The sequence below is a fragment of the Thalassophryne amazonica genome, chromosome 21 (genome assembly GCF_902500255.1).
Source record: "Thalassophryne amazonica chromosome 21, fThaAma1.1, whole genome shotgun sequence".
Classification (NCBI taxonomy): domain Eukaryota; kingdom Metazoa; phylum Chordata; class Actinopteri; order Batrachoidiformes; family Batrachoididae; genus Thalassophryne; species Thalassophryne amazonica.
The window spans coordinates 16,494,199-16,508,800 of NC_047123.1; the positions used below are offsets into that span (position 1 = coordinate 16,494,199).

At 40.0% G+C, this 14,602-nt stretch overlaps 1 protein-coding gene across 1 annotated transcript in view; it reads right to left on the minus strand.

The window, feature by feature from the left end:
* extl3 (exostosin-like glycosyltransferase 3) overlaps positions 1–10,905 on the minus strand; it is a 31,832-nt gene extending 20,927 nt beyond the window's left edge. Inside the window, exon 1 of the mRNA XM_034161950.1 lies at positions 10,707–10,905. The gene's annotated coding sequence lies outside the window, so the exon portion shown is untranslated. The remainder of the gene's footprint in view (positions 1–10,706) is intronic.
* Between the last annotated feature and the right edge of the window lie 3,697 nt (positions 10,906–14,602).

Consider the following 14,602-nt stretch of genomic DNA (forward strand, 5'->3'; position numbering starts at 1 on the left):
GTTCACAGTCAGCTGTGTCTAAACTCTGGACCAAATACAAACAACATGGGAAGGTTGTTAAAGGCAAACATACTGGTAGACCAAGGAAGACATCAAAGCGTCAAGACAGAAAACTTAAAACAATATGTCTCAAAAATCGAAAATGCACAACAAAACAAATGAGGAACGAATGGGAGGAAACTGGAGTCAACGTCTGTGACCAAACTGTAAGAAACCGCCTAAAGGAAATGGGATTTACATACAGAAAAGCTAAACTAAAGGCATCATTAACACCTAAACAGACAAAAACAAGGTTACAATGGGCTAAGGAAAAGCAATCGTGGACTGTGGATGACTGGATGAAAATCATATTCAGTGATGAATCTCGAATCTGCATTGGGAAAGGTGATGATGCTGGAACTTTTGTTTGGTGCCGTTCCAATGAGATTTATAAAGATGACTGCCTGAAGAGAACATGTAAATTTCCACAGTCATTGATGATATGGGGCTGCATGTCAGGTAAAGGCACTGGGGAGATGGCTGTCATTACATCATCAATAAATGCACAAGTTTACGTTGATATTTTGGACACTTTTCTTATCCCATCAATTGAAAGGATGTTTGGGGATGATGAAATCATTTTTCAAGATGATAATGCATCTTGCCATAGAGCAAAAACTGTGAAAACATTCCTTGCAAAAAGACACATAGGGTCAATGTCATGGCCTGCAAATAGTCCGGATCTTAATCCAATTGAAAATCTTTGGTGGAAGTTGAAGAAAATGGTCCATGACAAGGCTCCAACCTGCAAAGCTGATCTGGCAACAGCAATCAGAGAAAGTTGGAGCCAGATTGATGAAGAGTACTGTTTGTCACTCATTAAGTCCATGCCTCAGAGACTGCAAGCTGTTATAAAAGCCAGAGGTGGTGCAACAAAATACTAGTGATGTGTTGGAGCTTTCTTTTGTTTTTCATGATTCCATAATTTTTTCCTCAGAATTGAGTGATTCCATATTTTTTTCCATCTGCTTGGTCTAAAAAAGTAACCGTTACTGACTGCCACAATTATTTTTCCTGATTTCTTATAGTGTTTCTTAAAGCCAGAAAGTTGCCATTTGAAATTACTTTAGTTTTGTGTCATGTCTGTGATCCTCCAAGGCCGGTGATTCCATAATTATAATTATATATATATATATATATATATATATATATATATATATATATATATATATATATATATATATATATAAACTTGCTTTTGTTAATCACCTCCCATTTCTACCTTAATTATTGTCTAGGCAAGAGAAAAAGAAGCCTGGTCCAACAGGAGAATCTGGCCATCCAGAGTGAGATCGAGGTTGAAGCTGTGGCACAACCAATGCTGAACCGGGCTCAGCGTAATCAACACATCTGATTGATCCTCGATGACTCCCGTGAAGCAAGGGAGGTGGAAACTGCGTTTAATCAAGCATTCCGGTGTGCCGGGCCAACTTGTCTACGTGATACATGACCAGCAGATGTGACCCTCCACCCCCATCGCCACCCCCACCCCAGAACTGGACCCTCTATAGATACATGAGACATGGAACTTTTATATATAGTTTACTGTGTTGCACAGATTTAGCAATGACAGTTATCAAAGCAAGTTTCATTGTTATGAAAAGTACTGACATCTAACCCAGTTACTGCTCTCAACAACAAGTCTAAATTTACAGACCACGTCACTGATGTCAAAACAAAATGGAGCAAAGTGCAGCTTGTATGCTGTCGTATTTGGCTTCATGCTGTTGTAGAGATTCCCAAAGTCTCCTGTATGTTTCAAGCATGTTTCGTCTTGCTGCAAGCAGCCTTCTCTTAAAAACCCACAGAAGCAAGCACACATCACCTCTATATCGTCCACTGTTTGTACGTGTCATGTATAAGTTGATGTCTCTGCAATTCTGTGCAACCGTGCTCAGATGACCCCACCCACAATGAGGAGGTTCTCAATTATAATGCAAAACGGCAGCCTGGTACCAAACTGAGTTGAGTCGAGCCAAGCAGAGTAGTGCTAGAACTGTATAATGGAAAAGGGCCTCACTTGATTTGTCAGACATCACAAGTTCAGCCCCTCAGCACTCAAGGCTGCTGTCCCATAGACGGGTATAGAAGAAGACAGTCTGCAGACTGGAGCTCTGTTGCCTGTATTTATTCATTTGTTCAACTTCATAATAATGTTATTTATAGCTTCTTGCACTTTTTGTATGAAAGTCATGTTGAAAGGTTCTGTGAATTAAGCATAAGCTGCAAAACATTTTAAAGAAAGTTTTGTGTTGAGTGTGCAATACTGAATTTTGACACTTTCTACTGCAGGCAAATATCAGCCTCAAATATCGATATCGGCCTTCAAACCTTGTCCATATTCGGTAAAAATCCATATCGGTCAACCCCTAGTTACAATCCTGGCTCCAGATCTTCCAGCCATACTTCCAGACCTTATTTTCATCTGATACACAGACAGTGATTCAATAGAAATGCGGATCATACACTTTCACCTTTAGGTTAATATTTCGGGATAAAAAGACAAATTAATCTATTTTGCTTATTTGTCAAAACTCTGTCGCTTCAACTGGCTGGTTTCCTGTTGTTGCATGCCATCTTGAGCATCTCCCATACAGAGAGCAGACTGAGCTGGCATTCCCTGTGCAGGTAACACACATGGGGCTCTATATCGTTTCTCAACATTTAACTGACTGATACACATCATTGGACATCTGATACTGGATGCATATCACAATACTGATACGTTTATGTGCTTAATACTACTTGCGTTTATAATTCATAGTGTATAGTATTGGTGTGTACCCAACTTTTTAATACTTGCTTAATGTGTGTTGTATTAATATTTTCTTTAGGACATTTTCACCTGTTCTTTGCCTTTACCCTATCCCAAATTGACATCACAACCAACATGTTTGACCAGATTACTAACCCAAGAGCCTTAATCATTTTCATATTTATGGCTTCCCTAACCGCAACGGAACTGATTTTAAAGCTACAACCCCAAACAAACCCAGTTATGCCCTAGCTTATACACTGCATAAAAAGTTTTTCACATCCCACTTTAGTTATGCAGAAAAGCTAAATTAAAAGAACATATTTTTATATCAATCAATCAATCAATCAATTTTATTTATATAGCGCCAAATCACAACAAACAGTTGCCCCAAGGCGCTTTATATTGTAAGGCAAGGCCATACAATAATTACGTAAAAACCCCAACGGTCAAAACGACCCCCTGTGAGCAAGTACTTGGCGACAGTGGGAAGGAATATGACTCATATGAGTCTTATACGAGGTCTCTTAGATAATAAACCGACCCTTTTATTTTTTTTTTTAACTATATGGATTTGAATGACATGCGATTACACCAATCATGCTTGAACCCTCGTGCGCATGCGTGAGTTTTTTCACGCGTGTCGGTGACGTCATTTCCCTGTGGGCAGGCCTTGAGTGAGATGTGGTCCCGCCCTCTTGGCTGAATTCCTTTGTTTCACACGCTGCTCGAGACGGCGCGCGTTGCTTTATCAAAATTTTTTCTGGACCTGTGAGGAATATCCGAGTGGACACTATTCGAGAAATTAAGATGGTTTTCTGTGAAAAGTTTAACGGCTGATGAGAGATTATGGGGTGTTTCTGTCGGTGTAAGGACTTCCCACGGAGCGGGACGTCATGCAGCGCTTCCAGGCGCTGTCGTCGGCCTGTTTCGAGCTTAAAACATCCTAATTTAAGGCTTAATTCACCCAGGACATCGTGAGAGAACAGAGAAGATTCAGAAGAGGCCGGCATGAGGAATTTATGCGGACATTCCACTGTTTAAGGACATTTTTTTTAATGAAAGACGTACGCGCAAATTCGCCGAGTCGTTTCCGTGACGACTCGGCAAATCTGTGTGCGCCGCGACAGGAAAAACACCTCCGTGTTGAAAACCATTTGTAGAATTCAGGCGGCTTTTAATGGCTTTCAACAAGTGAGTAACTGAGAAATTGTTTAACAGCTTGGGCATGTTCCAACTTGCCCGTTAAAATTTCCAACGGAGGTGTTTTTCCTGCCGCGACCCCCCGCAGTCGGGTCCAGCCCGACATGCGACTCTGCCCGCAACGTTCTTTCATTACAAAATGACCGTTAACAATGGAATGTCCGAATAAACTCCTCATGCCGACTTCTTCTGAAAGTTCTCTGTTCTCTGACAACTTACTGCGTCAACAGAGCCTGAAATGTGGAAGTTTTCAACTTGAAACGGCGAGACGCTGCCGCCTCGAAGCGCAGATCGCCGTCAGGTGCCGTGGACCGTCCTTAAAGCGACACTACCAGACCAAAATCTCTCATCAGCCGTTAAAATTTTTACCGAAAACCAGCTGAATTTATTGAATGGTGTCCACTCAGTTGTGCCTTACAGTTTTGAAAAATTTTTTATCAAACAAAGCAACAGTCTGAGCCATTCCTAAACAATGAAAAAAATCGACGAGCGGGTGGACGACTCCTCACTCAAAGCCTGCCCACAGGCGAATGACGTAACCGACAGGCGTGAAAAAACTCTCGCATGCCCACGAGGGTTCAAGCATGTCTGATGTAATCACACGTGATTCAAATCCATATGGTTTTTGAAAAAATAATAAGGTTGGATACTTTTCTAATAGACCTCGTATATACTTATATGACTCATTAATTCCATTTAGTGTAGAGTTGTAGTAAAATGTAGGCACAGAGTAATACCGTTCAATAATAGTAGTAGTAGTAGTAGTAGCAGCAGCATATGAAAAAAAATGTCAAGAGTGGACCTTTACTCTAAAGGTGTTGTTGGGGTGGGGAGGATTGGGCGTGTTTAGTCATCTTTCCGTCTGGATGAGCCCCTGGTCTGCACAGTCTGTGAGCTTCCAGCCCACATCAAGTGAGGCTGCTGCAACGGCAAGATAACAAGGATATATCTGTTGCCAGGCGTTGACTGCTTGTGTGTTAATTGTGTTCTTTCCCACCGACCATTTTGTGTGTCACATTTGAAGAATGTAGCCACATTTAATTTTCAAACTTCTTTGAAGAAGGTTTTGAAATCATGGTAGTGGATAATATGTAATGATGACACTTTATAAAAGGAAATGTTTTGAAAAGGTAAAAAAAAACAAACGGTCATCAAATTTCAAGGCAAAAATATGCAAAAACTGATATTTCATTAAATTCCCATCTTTCAAGTGGTGTAACATTCAGCACCATCAAGTTCCCAAGCTAGATTAACTATCAAATGACATAGGGTGGCAAACTCTTTCATCTTATATACGAGGTCTGTCCATAAAGTAACGGTCCTTTTTATTTTTTCAAAAACTATATGGATTTCATTCATATGTTTTTACGTCAGACAAGCTTGAACCCTCGTGCGCATGCGTGAGTTTTTCCACGCCTGTCGGTGACGTCATTCGCCTGTGAGCACGCCTTATGGAAGGAGTGGTCCCGCCCCCTCGTCGGATTTTCATTGTCAGGAAATGGCAGAATGAAAAGGACTTTTTTTCCATCAGAATTTTTTCAGAAGCTGTTAGAGACTGGCACCTGGAAACCATTCGAAAAATTTATCTGGCTTTCGATGAAAATTTTACGGGCTTCACAGAGAATAAGGACTTTAACTACAGCTTTAAGGACCCCTTTAAGGACGGTCGGTGCACCGCACTCCGAGCTACGACGTCGCGGCACAAACCACTGGATCATTTCTAAACTGATGGCTCTGTGGATACGAGGCCGTCGTGTGCTCTTTCTCTGGTTATCACAAGAGCTGGACATCAGCCATTTTCCGGCAGATTTCACTTTTAACAAGAGATTTTGTCATGGAAAGCCGCGTGGCGGTTTCGCGCGTCACGACCGATTCGCTGATGAAGCGAGACAAAGGAACACCTCCGTTTCGGAGTGTTAGAGGACAAGTTGGCACATGCCTATCTCTCCACAAGTTCTCTTATACTCACTCGACTGGTAAGCACTGAAAGCCGAGATAGGCATGTCCAAACTTGTCCTCTAACACTCCGGGTCATTGGTCAGACATTTGTCTCTCGATCTGCGTCATCTGCAGTACAAGAGTTCATGCATGACTTACTTGGATATGACTCAAATTGCCTTTTCCCTTGGCAGACTTGAGGATTTAGGTATGAGAAAAATAAGTTCAGGAAAATTCTTATGTTCCATTGAACAGGCCATGTTCACAAGCTTGTTGCCATAGCAACTGATACCAAAACACATGTACTGGATTGACTGTACATAAGGGAAGGAGAATCAAAAGAAAGTATCATCAGATCATACATGCATTCATGTGGTAATCCATGCAACTGGGTTAGCGAGCATGTGTTCAATGACCTGATTAAAAAGGGGTTTTTGCATATTTTTGCCTTGAATTTTGATGACCCCTAGCAAGGTCACCGTTTGGGTTTTGGTCATAACATTTTGGGAAAGTTCTTGGCAGGTTCCATCTCTGACCCATGCTTTGTTGAAATCCGAGTCAGCCTGAATCACAGCCCGCCTGATCCTTAAAAATATTGGCTCTTAAAATTCATGGTTGTCCATTCGGCTGCTCCCATTTTTGTGTTCGGGGTCGCCACAGTGGATACAACCAGATACGCATTGATTTTTGGCACAGGTTTTACGCCGGATGCCCTTCCTGAAGCAACTCCAGTGTTACTTGGAGAAACACACACAGCCGCTGGTGTTCCAAAGAGGTCTCCCATCCAAGTACTAACCAGGCCCCGCACTGCTTAGCTTCTGAGATCTGACGGGATCAGACTGACACAGAGCAGATCGGCTGGCTCTTAAAATTCATACCGCGGTATAAATTGAATCCCTTCACGGTAATGGTGTATATCACAAAATAGACTTAAGTATAAAAATTGTAATGGAAGTGTTTCTAAATGGGTCATACAGTCCTTTAGTAGGGCCGGGTGATATGACTTAAAATTCATATTGTGGTGTAAACTGAATCCCTTCATGGTAACGCTATATATTGCAATATAAGCCTAAGTGTGAAAACTATAATGGAAGTGTTTCTGAATGGGTCATATAGTCACTTAGCAAAGATAAACTGACAAAAAACAATAATAATAATAAAAAAACTAAATCAGATGCAACAGATAATGTAATTTTGAGCTCCTTGACATGTAATTTTCTGCATTAGAATGATCTTATTTTGTCATTTCTGCTTCTGTCCAGCAGGAAGCAGTGCTTGTTTGTCTGTTTTTGGTGGTGTTTTGTCCAGAAAGTCCTCAGAGCCAATGGTAGAGATTTGGCCTCCACCGACACCGATAACGGCTGCAGAGTTTTTCGATCCAGGAAGACTCCTCTGTGAAGCGGCTGTGTGTGTGTGTGAACCAGTTTGCTGCGGCGGAGAGGGATGTTCTGAGCTGAGGTGACTCTCACTGCTGTTCATGTAAGTTTGTGAGACGCCTGCTCTGTCGCTGATATTTGCAAAGCCATTGTTTATTTATTTCAGCCGGCGCACTGGGGGAAGGCGGGGGCTCCGTTGCGACCTGAATCAAAAATTTGAGAAAGCGCCACATTTAATAACGCAATGATTTTTTTGACCAGAGCAGACAGACAAAATCAGCCAGGCAACGTCAATTTACCCAGACTGACTTCAGATATGAGTAAATTAAGTTTTTTTTTTATATATAAAATATTTTGGTAGTTTCTTGCTGAGTTTTGTAAATGAGGAAGTGACCAGCCTGAAAGCGCTTCATGTATTCAGAGCAGGTGTGCCATCTGGTGTTCAAGAGATGAAACTTCAGCTGCTGACCATAAATTTATTTAATTCTTTCACAAAAACATCAAATCTAGCATTGCATCTTAGATGTACCTGCCGGCCTGTACCGGTAGTTTTGAGATCTAATTTTCAAAATTACATTATATCTGTTTTTATTTTTGTTTAAAATTGACTGCATTTATATAGCACTTTTCCATCTGCATCAGACGCTCAAAGTGCTTTACAAATAATGCCTCACATTCACCCCCCATTTTGATCAATATACCTTTGCTAAGGGACCCATTCAGAAACACATTATAGTTTTTACACTTAAGTTTATATCGCGATATATACCGTTACCGTGAAGGGATTCCATTTATACCGCGATATAAATTTTAGGTCATATCACGCAGCCCTAATTAGCAGTAATCAGTTTGTACAGTTATTTATGGGCTCTGAAAATGAAGTGACTGTATAAAAATGCCAAATTCATAAAGGGTTAACAGGGTTTGCACTGATGCTGTCTGCTGATGCAAAATCATCAAGGCTTGCGCTGGCTGCAAGATATAAAATGTACAGCATATCCAGGAGGCAACATCTGCAGGACGTGTATCTCCGGAGTGACGTGCATTGGAGAATGTGCGAGATGTCCCGCACATTCAAAAAATAATAGAGAAGCTTGAATCTTCGACTGGACTGGGTTGCTTGATGTGAGGACGTTTCGCTTCAAATCACAGAAGCTTCCTCAGCTAAAATTCTTGCTCTGGTAGTCTGACTTCTGTCTTGACTCTTGTAGAGAAGAATAAACCAGAAGCCAACAAAAGCTGGAGTTTTTAACCTAACCAGACCCTCCTACCGAGAGGCCGACTGCTATAGGCTAGTGACTAAACAATAGCTCTAATTAGTTTAATTAATTAATTAGTTTAATTAATCTTAGCCAGAGAGAAGAAATTGTTTGAGAGAGGTGTCAAGGAAGCATTCTTTGTAAAACAGTTGAAACCCAGCCTTAACCGGGGGGCGGGTCTCAGACACGCTTTGTCCCCTGTTTACAATGGGGTACTCAGGTCAAAGCAGTTTCAGTCTTTTGTTCATGGTAATGAGTCATTCACGTCATCAGGAGAGTCGTCAAGGGAGGCTTCCATCCCATCATTAGGAGAGTGCACAATAGGTGCTAATTAGAGTTATTGTTTAGTCACTAGCCTATAGCTGTCGGCCTCTCGGTAGGAGGGGTCTGGTTAGGTTAAAAACTCCAGCTTTTGTTGGCTTCTGGTTTATTCTTCTCTACAAGAGTCAAGACAGAAGTCAGACTACCAGAGCAAGAATTTTAGCTGAGGAAGCTTCTGTGATTTGAAGCGAAACGTCCTCACGTCAAGCAACCCAGTCCAGTCGAAGATTCAAGCTTCTCTACTATGGAAACCACCTGGACAACTGAGAGCCTACACAGAAACATTCAAAAAATAACTAAATAAATAATAAAACATTTTTAAGAATAAAGTTGTGACCATTTTCTTTGATTCTCCTCACTGCCATCAGCGAGTCACTGTGTCTGTTCCTCAGTCTCCTGTCTGCAGGAGGAGGAGGAGATTCATCCACATGAGAAAATCCAGCATGTTTCTCATGTGTTTCGTAAAGACTGGAAAGAAATAAGCACTTCTCAATCTAAAAACACTGTAACCAGATAATACCTCTGAAGCGATTTACAAGACATCTCAAGACATGTCAGCATGCATCACCTGAGGTCAAAGGTAATTTCCAGTAATGTCAAAATCTCATGGATGCGCACACACTAACTCCTGCAGACAGTGTAAGAAGGAAAATAAAATATTCCTTATGGAATTCCCCCCCCAGGTAAATATGTCCTACTCAATAAAGGAAGCTCTAATTTTGAAACGTTTTTTTTTTAAAAACAAACTGACATTATAATGCTTGGATTTCAGCAGAGCCTACATTTTGTCAGTTTAGTGAAATTTGAATGGCTGTATAGCTTTAAGTTAAAAAAAATTCTGGTACAGATTGGACACAGAACCCTTTAACACACTGTATAACTGTGTTTCCAGAATGTTACATTTCCATATTTTGATACCAAGATCTCTGGCTGATAGAAGAAAAACAAAATAAATACAGCTCGGCTCTCTTTATTTTTAATCTGAACAATAAACAGTGATTATAGAACCACCTTATTCTCAGGAAACAAGTTGCCTGAAGCCTAAAAATTGGTGGTGTATCCCAACATACGTGACCCATATATATTGTTCCCACCAGTTCAGCAGATTTTACATCATCATCTTTTGCAGAAAATCCTTCTCTATTCCACTCCACTATGAAGTTGCATAAGTGAGGATGCAATAAGCAAAAGCTGCACCATGCAAAGTTTCTCCATTCAGCCACACAAACCCTCAACTTCTCCAGAGTTGTCATGGATGGCTTTCCTCACTAGTAGTCTCCTACTTGCACACACAGTCTCAGTGTTTGAGAACTGCAAACTCAGAGATACTGTTTGTATTTCTTAATGATTAACTGAAATGAAGTCCAAGATTTGGAAATATTAATGTAGCCACCCTGACTTGTCTACAGAAAAGTGATTTTTGCTATACTTAAACTTACTTACTTTGGTACGTGTACACTAGTAAATCAAAGGACTATTTGCTGAGTATATCATAAAAAAATAAAAAAATAAAAAAAATCTGTAAAAGACAACACTTCAAAGCAGACTACATTGTTAGCTGATGTTTGCCTCAGCTGAGATTAAAGCACTCATGACTTGTAGCGGCTACAGAAAGCAATATAACTGCAGATTTAAAACAAGTAGAACATATGCATCACTGATACAATACCAATGAATCAGTCTGTTGTGATAAATATGTGAAGGACGACTGATGAGGATCTGGCCAATTAGCTAGCAGCTAGCCTGTTAGTCAGCAGTGATCACAACAAGCAATAGCTCTGAGCTACACTGACGTTAGCTTCCGCGGCTACTCACCAAACACTGGAGTCCAGGACGGAGTCACAGACGAACAGCAGCGCTGTCAAACTGTCAACGTCTTGTCATGTTGAATTTGTACAAATACAGTATCCGGATAAGTCTGTGATGTTGCTGCGCGTTCTTTTCACGTCTCATTTAAAACGGCATCGCTGAAGCGACTGCTGAACAAACAGCAAAGCGCAAGGGATTGTGGGAGAACATGCTGACAAACCGTGCGTGTTAGCCGAAGCTAAACATGGTGAAAGCGCTCCACCTGGTGGCGATAGTGTGTGTCACGCCTGTAACATCTCAGCCATAATTTTTCAGTGTGCCGAATGTGAAACAAAATGTTAACAAAAATATAGAAATGCACCTCTCAAATGCCAGACTGGTGATTCAACACTACAGCAACACAGAAAACAGATGACAACTACGTCCCAGTGAGAAGGGAAACCTCATTATATTCTTTGTAAATTCTCTAATTGTGGGTAAAAGTTCAACCAAATATTTTTTTTGTTTGTTTCATAACTACGAATAATGACACACTATGAGTTGTGCATCTTCAACCTAATAGTGAAACGTACTTCCAGTCCATCGCCATGTTTGTCCAAGAGGCGCTATGTAACATGAAATCTACAGATGACCCAATACTCAACCCTGCAGTACCCCATATCAGAGCATTTAGAAGCAGTGTTATTGTGCAAGACACAATGAAATCAGCTGGATAAGTATTATTTCAATCATGAGAGAACCTGACCAGAACTGCCAAAATAAATTCGAGTGTATCTAAGTTTATACAATGATTAACAGTGTATGACACTACACTGAAATCCAGCAACAGCACCACTGTGGTGATGTCTGAATCCATAGTGAGCAGAAGATCATTAGCCACTTTAGTAACTGCTGTTCTTATGGGGTGATAAGTCTTAAATGCTGATGGTAATGGTTTAGTGAGACACATATTGTTGTGAAACTAGTTTTTCACAAATTCTCCAAAAGAAAGGTAAAATAAATACTGGTCTATAACGACACAGTGAACCAGGAATAAGGTTGGATTTCTTCAGAAAAGGTTTAATCACTGTAGATTTAAAAACATGCACAATATTGATTTAAAGGTATAGAATTTACCTGGATCATAGTCAGTACGGTAAATCTGTGTGGAGTAGGCAAAGGCTGGGTGACCACGCAAGAAGGAGACTTATAAGGGAAGCCATCAAGGTGCTCCCAACTGAGTTAGAAGCTTCTGTGGATGTTATTGTGCATAGTGCAAGATTTTAAGTTGTAGAGTTTTGTGGTGGAGTGGAACATAGGAAGATTTTCATGATGTGAAATTTCAGCTATGGTTTGGCTGGTTATTATGTACTGGTACTGGTTGAAGACTTTAACTTCTACTACGACCCCCAAAGCCAAAATTCGACTTAAGCTTTTCTTTGACACAACCCCAACCGAAATCTCTATATTTTAATGACTAAATATAGCACACAGTTTACACATGTGTTATACAGATATGGACACATTTATGCACATATGAACATATAACGTGTTGTAGTTGTTCTGTGTAGTCATCCTATGAGTTTAAGGTCTTGCATGTAATGTATGTTTAACAAATACTATGACAATAATGTTATTTAATTGTTGTTTTTTTTTTGTTTTTTTTGGAAATCTTGTATGAATGTTTAACAAGTACTGTATTACCACAAACCCCGACTATATGACTATACTAGTGTATACTATATACTATATAATATATACTATACTATAATAGTGCTTTACAAATTATTGAACTGTTTGGAATCATTGCCATGTTTTAGGTTTATATTGGCTGATATAACGATATCATCAACTTTTACTCCTTAATATCTGTATCGGTTCCACAAAATCCATATCCATATCCATTTGAAGATGTATTCACCCTTTTTGCAATGTTAATGTATCCATCCCATGGCTTGTCAAAAGAAAACTGGCTGTAAAAGTTATGATTTGAATTAACAACAGGTACTGTACATGCAGTGAACATACAGACTAGGTATGGATTTTAGCCTTTCCATGAATAATGCAACGCTTACTGACTTGTTAATTAAATATTCTGTATGAAACAAAACCCTCTGTTCCTATGTTACTCAGTTGTGTTATATTATTATTCTACACCAGATTGGGAAAATCATCTGGAACAATACAAAGTTTCCCTCCTCACTTATCACCGCATCCATGGCAATGCTCCCCCCTACCTCAAGAAGCTCCTTAACCCCCAAACTGCCACAGGTAACTTCCGCTCTGGAACTGCTAACATCCTAAATCCCCCCAGAACCAAGCTTCGGACCACAGGAGACAAGGCTTTCTGCTTGGGTGCTCCCAGGCTGTGGAATGCTCTCCCTGAGCATCTGAGAATGCCACAGTCTGAACATTCCTTTAAACAAGGACTGAAACCCCATTTATTTATTAGAGCTTTCTCTTAGACCTTTTATAACTGATCCTATCATTTTTATCTTGAATAATTGCTTTATTTTTACCTCACCTTTTTGCCATGTTTTGTGTGTTTGTTATTTTATGGTTTTATGTTTTTAATTTTAGCATTTAATGTTTTAATGTTTTTAACCTGTAGCACTTTGAGATGATCAAATGTAAAGGGCAATATCAATAAAATGTATTATTATTCTTATTATTATTAACATCTGAATATAAAATAAAATTTAAACACTAAGGTTCACTGGGACCAAAGGCCAATGAGAAAAAATAGGTTTTTAAATAAACTTTAAAAATGGGCAGTGAAGGGGCCTCTCTAACAGACAAGGGCAAGCTGTTCCACAATTTAGATAGATCACTGTCTCAAAGTGCTGCCTAGACAGAAAAGATGTCACAGTTGCTAACCACCGTAAATGATAAAAACCAGATTTGACCACAGCTTTAATTTGGCAGTCCAATTTAAAATCACCGTCCACCTTAAAACCAAGATCAATAATGATAGGTCTAAAATAAACCTCCAACGGTCCTAAGGCAACAAAGGAGGACTCATAGGGGCCACTGGGTCCAAACACCATCACCTCTGTTTTCTTTTCATTAAATATAAAATGTTTAAGTACAACCAAGCTTTAATGTCACCTAGGCATACCAGGAGCTGTTTATTGGAACTGGCATCCTTCTGCCCTAAGGACAGATAAATTTAGCAATTATCAGCATAACAATGAAATGAGATCCCATGCCATTTAAGGATATAACCCAGAGGCAGTAAATACAATGAAAAAAGCAATGGCTCTAGAATTGAACCCTGTGGGACACCGCATAACAACAAAGCTGCAGATGATTCAGAACCATGACAAAGGCAGCAGTTAAATGAAGCAAAACCAAAACAATGTGGTTACTAGAATCACACGCAAGAAGGATGTCATTAAAAGCCCTTATTAAAGAAGACTCTGTGCTATGAAGGGTTTTAAAACCTGACTGAAAAACCTCCATGATGCCGTTCTTACCTAAAAACTGTTTCTGTTGACAAAACAAATTACAATATAGACAAAGGTTTTGTTATCATCCCCAGCCAAATGTATCTGTGGACTGCATTGATATAGCACATTTCCATCTGAATCAGAGGCCTGACATTCACACACTCATACATCACTGTAAAGGGTACTGCCATGCAAAGTGCTCACTACACACCGGGACCATCTTGGTGATTAAGGACCTTGCTCAAGGCCCCTTAATGATTTTCTGACCTGACAGGGGTTTGAATTGAAGATACTCTGGTCTTAAGCCCACCACTTAACCTAGACCATCACTTCCCCACTACAACTACTGTTTTATTTCCTCTTTCTTGGGTGTCAAAATCCAACCAGTCATACCTATGTAATGCATCAAGTAGGGGATTGCCTGTTGGGGTAAAATTCAGTGGAGTCCTTGTGTGCCTCGTGGCTGCAATGGTA